The following is a 6,000-nucleotide window of genomic DNA, read 5'->3' as shown; positions in this document are numbered from 1 at the left end:
AGAAATGCCCATTAGGCCTCGGCCTTGATGTATAGCACCTAGGCTAAGGTACTCTTGAGCTTATCAGAAATGCTGTCTGTTCCCAGGAACTTGGTAGCTAATGAGCTCCCATTTTTAATGAACAGCCCTGGAAACCTAATTTTTTTGCCTGAATAACCATCCAAGTGGAGTAACATTTTTGTTGTCGAACTTTCAAAGTAAGTTACTGACCTGAATTGCTGTCAGGATGGAAAATTACTACGACTGAAGACAATTTTCTTGTGACCCTCCAAACAGCAGCCCTAAGTGATACTCTTTGAGCTCTTCTGGACTGCAGTGAGCTGTGACCAGCAATCTCCCTCTCAGTGGCACACCTCTCAGAGCCAGAGAACCCTTAAGTTTTCTATACTTGGAGGCCTGCCACTGAATGCCCATGATGGAGCCTGGACTGGCCACTCCTCAAGGCTCAACCCTTGGCCCCTGGAGAAGATGCAAAGGCACCCAATGCGAGCACTTCACTGAATTCAAGGGGAATTTTTCACACATATATACCTTGTACATACTCCTTTAGGTCTGTGTGTGTGCAAGTAGCAAATATACTATGAATGTTGCTCTCTTAGGTCCTTAAGTACTTTAGATTTGTAAGTAACTCGGGCCTGTGAGTTACTGTTGTGCTATAGTAAATTCCGTATGAATCTTGCTAAATTGTTTAAACTGAGCTATTGATTAAGTGCTGTTAAGTTTAAACGCTGTTAAAACCTTTTGGCCTAAATCATTAGTCAACTCCAAGGATAAGTTTGGCAAGGGAGTCCAGACTAAACTTTGTGACTCAATGGAAGATTCCTTTTTATCCTTAAGCTTTTCTATCCTTACCCCTTTCTGCACCTAGTCTCCACATAGATAAGTCAGTGATTCTTTGAATGACCTAAAACAATCATTTTTGACAACTGCACAAATCAAGAGATTATCTTTTTTTTCAGCCTCCTGTTTCCAGCACTATCTGCCTGCCATTTTCTCTACCAAGTGTCACACAGTGCCCCACATGCAGTCATCCCTTCACTGCACAACCTTAGTCTATCTCAAGAGAGAAGGGGATGGGAACAAAAGGTATATGAGCTGAAGCTTATTATGTCATTTATAATGCCACTTTATATTGGGTGTAGGTGGCGAGGTTTTGGTAGCAGGGCAGAGGGAGGCTGCAGGGCTGGGCTCTGTGGGAAGAGGTCAGGGTCTGGCCCATGCTGGACACAGACAGCCACAGAGAACTGCACCACAGACATACTGCAGGGCACAGCTGAGCCCGGCAGCCAAGCTGGTGGCACCTCCAAGGAAATGTATTTAAGAAAGGGTATAACACATTAAATGAAGAGAGGAGAAGGGAACAAAAAGAGTGAGAAACAAGAGAGGGGACACCAAGGTCAGAGGAGGAAGATGTGCTCCATGGCAGAGAAGAATAGTCGCTGCTGTCCATGAAGGACCCACACTATAGCAGATGGATATTCTTGAAGGAACTGCAGGCTGTGGATATCACATGTCAGAGCACATATTCACTTTTAACTAATAAGAAAAATATGGCACAGCTTTGTTTCAGTTCCAGGTAACAGATTATGGAGAAACTCATGCATTCTTAAGGTTGAGCATTTCAGAGCTTAACAAGGATACTTTTAGACTTATTTCAGTCACTTAGGAGCTCTACCCCATGTTACCACTACAGTGGTAGTTTTGCTATGATTCCAGGTTTTTTTTTGACTGCAGGTTCAAGGCTGCAGTGTCTAAAGACTGTATCACAAAAATAAAAATCTGGAAATAAAATTTTCCATGCTAGTTTCTAACTATTTTAACCTCAAATACTTTAAAAACTAAAGTTTGCCAGCCACAGGCTGCTGTTGCTGCTGTTCATGAAATCAGGTATTTTGAGAAGCAAACTTTTCAAAATAAAACAAATTTGAAGATGGTTACTTAACCTTACCTTTAGTTCACAGGAAGAAAATTTTTTTCTGTCTATCCTAAATATTTAATTATTTCTGTTATTGAGGTGATGTTGTGTTAAATATAGTTTAGAGAACCCTGACCAAAAAAAAAATCAAGAAGAATCAGAAAATGATCTGAAACTGAACTCTCTAAATGAGAAAAAAATCAATCTGTTAGATTCCAAAAGTAAGTCAGAACTTGGATGGAATCAGCAATAAATCTATTCGTCTACAGTGCTGTTGTACAGACTAGAGAAAATGGTACCTCAGGAGCCACTACTTTCAGGTGAAAAGAAAGGTAGAAATTTTCTTAGTCTCTGTAAAAGCAGGAGTGTGCTCACTCTATCTCATTTACTTTGCTCTTGGAACTGAGATGCAGAATGATCACATCTGAAGCGCATCCTCTTCCTTATATTTGAACTCTTTATTTTTCTTTCCAGTAATAAATCCCTAAAGCATGTAGTTCAGAGCCACGGTTTTTACATGCAGGAAGAATACATAAAAAGCCAAAGCTCTATGAGAGTTGAAACTGACCAATGTTGTGTCAGATAAGAAGGGCTTTTTAAAGTATGCTAATAGCAAGAGGTGGGTCTAAAGAGAACACTGGACCAATACTTGTTGAAGATGGTCATCTGGCTAATAGTGATGAAGATGAAACAGAGGCATTCAATGATTTTTTTTGCCTCTATCTTTAATAATACTGATAGACCTTGGACCACCCAGTCCCGACTTGGAGGACTATGAATATGGGATAATGACTTTCCATTTGTGGACACCAAAATTGTAAAGGAGCAGCTGTATCAGCTGGAAGTGCACAAGTTCATGGGGCCTGATGAAATCATCCCAGAGTGCTGAAAGAGCTAGCAGATGCTAAGGTAGAATCCCTTTTGATTGTCTATCAATGGTCTTGGGACTATGCAGAAGTCCCTGCTGACTGGAAGCTGTCCTTCTGTCGTCACATGATCACATCCCTAATGTTCTACCCAACATTCATCATTTCTTTTGATGCAGACAGTCTAATTTGCAGATAGTGTCGTACACCATCAGTAACTGTTGAACTAATTGGCTCCTTTGGCCTCTGTCTGCACCAAATACTAAACTGGCTATTCCAGGAAACATTTTCCTTTCCTAACCTGGATTCTTCTTTTGTTTATTATTATGTAATATGTTTTCTTAAAATGTAGAGGTAGGATATAAGTACATGAGCACATATAATACTAACATCAACCTGAGAGCAGGATTGCTCCAAGTTAAGGCAATCGCATCTCTCTTTACAGGGCAGAAGTTTAAATAAACTAATTTTTGATCAGATTTGCAGACTTTGCATAATAAGTTAAGAGTACATTTTACTGTACTGCAAATAAGTTCAGAGGAAAGACGGAGTCTAAAAAAAAGGCTATTTTGAGCCCAAGTGAGGGTGGTATAAACAAAGGAACAGTCGCTATGGAGTTTGTCATATTTACCGCAGTGTGATTCTGGATGGGGAAGTTTCCAAAGAATAGTCACAAAGTTTAAAATTACATAAAGGATAAACCCCTGCAGATGGCAGCAGAGCTTTAAACTTCATCACTACAAGCACAGTGCTTGGTATAGTTGGAGGGAGAGCCCCCTAAGGAAGACATTGATTTCCATAGAGTATTACAGTGACATGTTTTGCTAGTAGTCAGCATGTTACTGATGCCTTTTTGTTTGGTTGGTTTTTTCAGCTTAAAGGGGAAAGTTTTAATAGTTTTCAAGTAGCAGAAGGATGTTTCTGAGCCTTGTGGAATCCCTCCAAGTTCTCAATGCAGGCATCTCCTAACCCTCTTTCAAATAATGCAGGTGGGTTGGGTTTTTTTCCAAATATTTTGCATCCTTTAGGTTTGCAGCAAGAATTTGACCTAGATGACTTGAGTCACATAACACACTAGTACTTCTATAATAGCCAGTTCAGTTGTAGGAAAATTTAAGTGACTGTTAAAAAAATCCTTCAGGTGGCAAATACGTAGTTTTAAAGATATCGCATCAGAAACAGAATAAACAGGTGTATTCAAATACCTGAAAGGATATACCTGCTGATATACTTGGATATGAAATACTATTTCACTTACTTTTACTAGCTCTGTTGTCCTAATGTGATTTCTTGAGCCTGTCATGCTGCACAGGCTCAGGCACTTTCTTCTCTGCTCTAATGTCTTTACTTCATTTTTTCTACTTTTCTCACCAATGTTAATCCATCTTGTAGTTTATATCACCTGTCTTTACACCTTCATCTTTACACCTACATCTTTGGAATTTCTAACATTCAGATTTAATAAGATAGAAACAATCCAGGAGGGTTATGATCAAATAGATCCTAGTGCAGGATCTTTAAAATGTCTTTATTTTGTAGTAGTCCCTTTACACTTAAGGAATAGCTTAGTACCCATTATGTTTTTGCTGCATTTAAATATTTTAGCTCTTCTTCCTCTGTCTTCAAGGAAGAAGCTACTGTTTTCACTGGCATTTCTTTACCTCTATGCTTACATTGTAATTTATTTAGGACAATGACAGTGTCTTCAATATTTTATGTACAAGGTGTCTGCATATAATGCTTGACTGAATGACTGATTGTTAGCAAATTAATGTCTATTTTGACACAGTTTCTTGTCTGGATTCATCAAAAAGATGAAGTATGAAATAGTTTGCTGGTAGGCTAAGTAAGCATAGTCTATGAAGATTGAATATGTTTTTGTTGCCAAAGCATAGATGTCTCAACAGCAATTTTGAAGTGCATGGATGGGACAGCTCTGTTGGGTTGTTCAAAAGATTTATTTCTTCAAGACAGTAAACTTTTGCCCTCTGCTAAAATCTGCTCAGTGTATAGCTAAATACCTTCAAACCTAATCTGGTCCTGGGCTTTTTGTTAGTATTCCACTTCCTGTCCTCTAATTTTGTACAGTGTTACTGAATGCTAAAGATTCTTATGTTTTAACAGTAGGGAAAATTGATCTCTGTAAAAGCTTTGAAATGCTTCTAGATGAAAGGTGTTATGTAAATTGTCACCAGTTTTACTATTTCATATACTGTGAACTGATGAAAGACAGAAAGGGAACGACAGTTACCTCTTAATATAATATAAAACTTGCCTTAGGTAGGACCACTCTGTTTCCTGAACATTTCATTCAGTCCCAGTGGAAAACCAATGGTGGCATCTGCTGTTTTCATAACAACTCAAAGAAGATGCCGTGTCTCTGACTGGCTGGCTATCCCCAATGGCAAAACAGCAAAGAAATAATGTGAGAAACAGCTCTGCTGAAAATAACTTCAGTTATCATCACTGAAGCACGTGGATTCATTCCTACTATAGGTCTGTTTCCCCTACAGCAAATCCCTTCTCCCATAGCAGTGGATTTTGCTGCCATGACTCTCTTGGGCATTCCAAGTTTTTTTTCGTTTTTTTTTACTGCTTAAGGAGCATAGGAGGACATGATAAAGGGGAAGGGAGAAGCTGTTAAAAGTAATATGGCATTATGTGACAAAAAGAATAAAAAAGTAGCTCAGCTTCTTACATTTACTGGAATCCTGTAATTCAGACACTTACGAAAATTGTTTCTAGTTTGTTTCTGTTCACATCAGTGAGAGAGAATGAGGGGGAGAGAATATAACAGCACTGTATCATAGCCACTTTGTTGGAAATTCCACAGTCAGAATAGTAAGGGAGAAATGAACAAAAGCACGGGTAACAATAACTGTGACTGAAAATCTGCACAGGGCTAGCAGTGTGGCCCAACAGAAGGCATCCCTAGCACCTTTGAGAGCAGCTAACCTGTGGGTAAACCTGAATACTCACCCACTTATCAGTCGATTAATAAAAAATTAGATGAACTGTAAAATTTGAGACCCCTGCAAAATAAAAGCATACTGTGGCCAAGAAATCAAACAACAGCTGCCTGAAATGGAAACTGATCACAGTTTATAGCAGAAGTAAAAACCCTTTTCAATTGACAAGGTGAAATATTAGACAAAAAGTCTTGTTAGACCAGGTAGTTCTACACTGTGGAGTTGAGTAGACCAGTATGGAGTAACAAAA

The sequence above is a fragment of the Lepidothrix coronata genome, unplaced genomic scaffold, assembly GCF_001604755.1.
Source record: "Lepidothrix coronata isolate B3197 unplaced genomic scaffold, Lepidothrix_coronata-1.0 Scaffold1, whole genome shotgun sequence".
NCBI classification, from domain to species: Eukaryota; Metazoa; Chordata; class Aves; order Passeriformes; family Pipridae; genus Lepidothrix; species Lepidothrix coronata.
The sequence above is the reverse complement of the archived record's forward strand: the minus strand, read 5'-3'. Positions refer to the sequence as shown.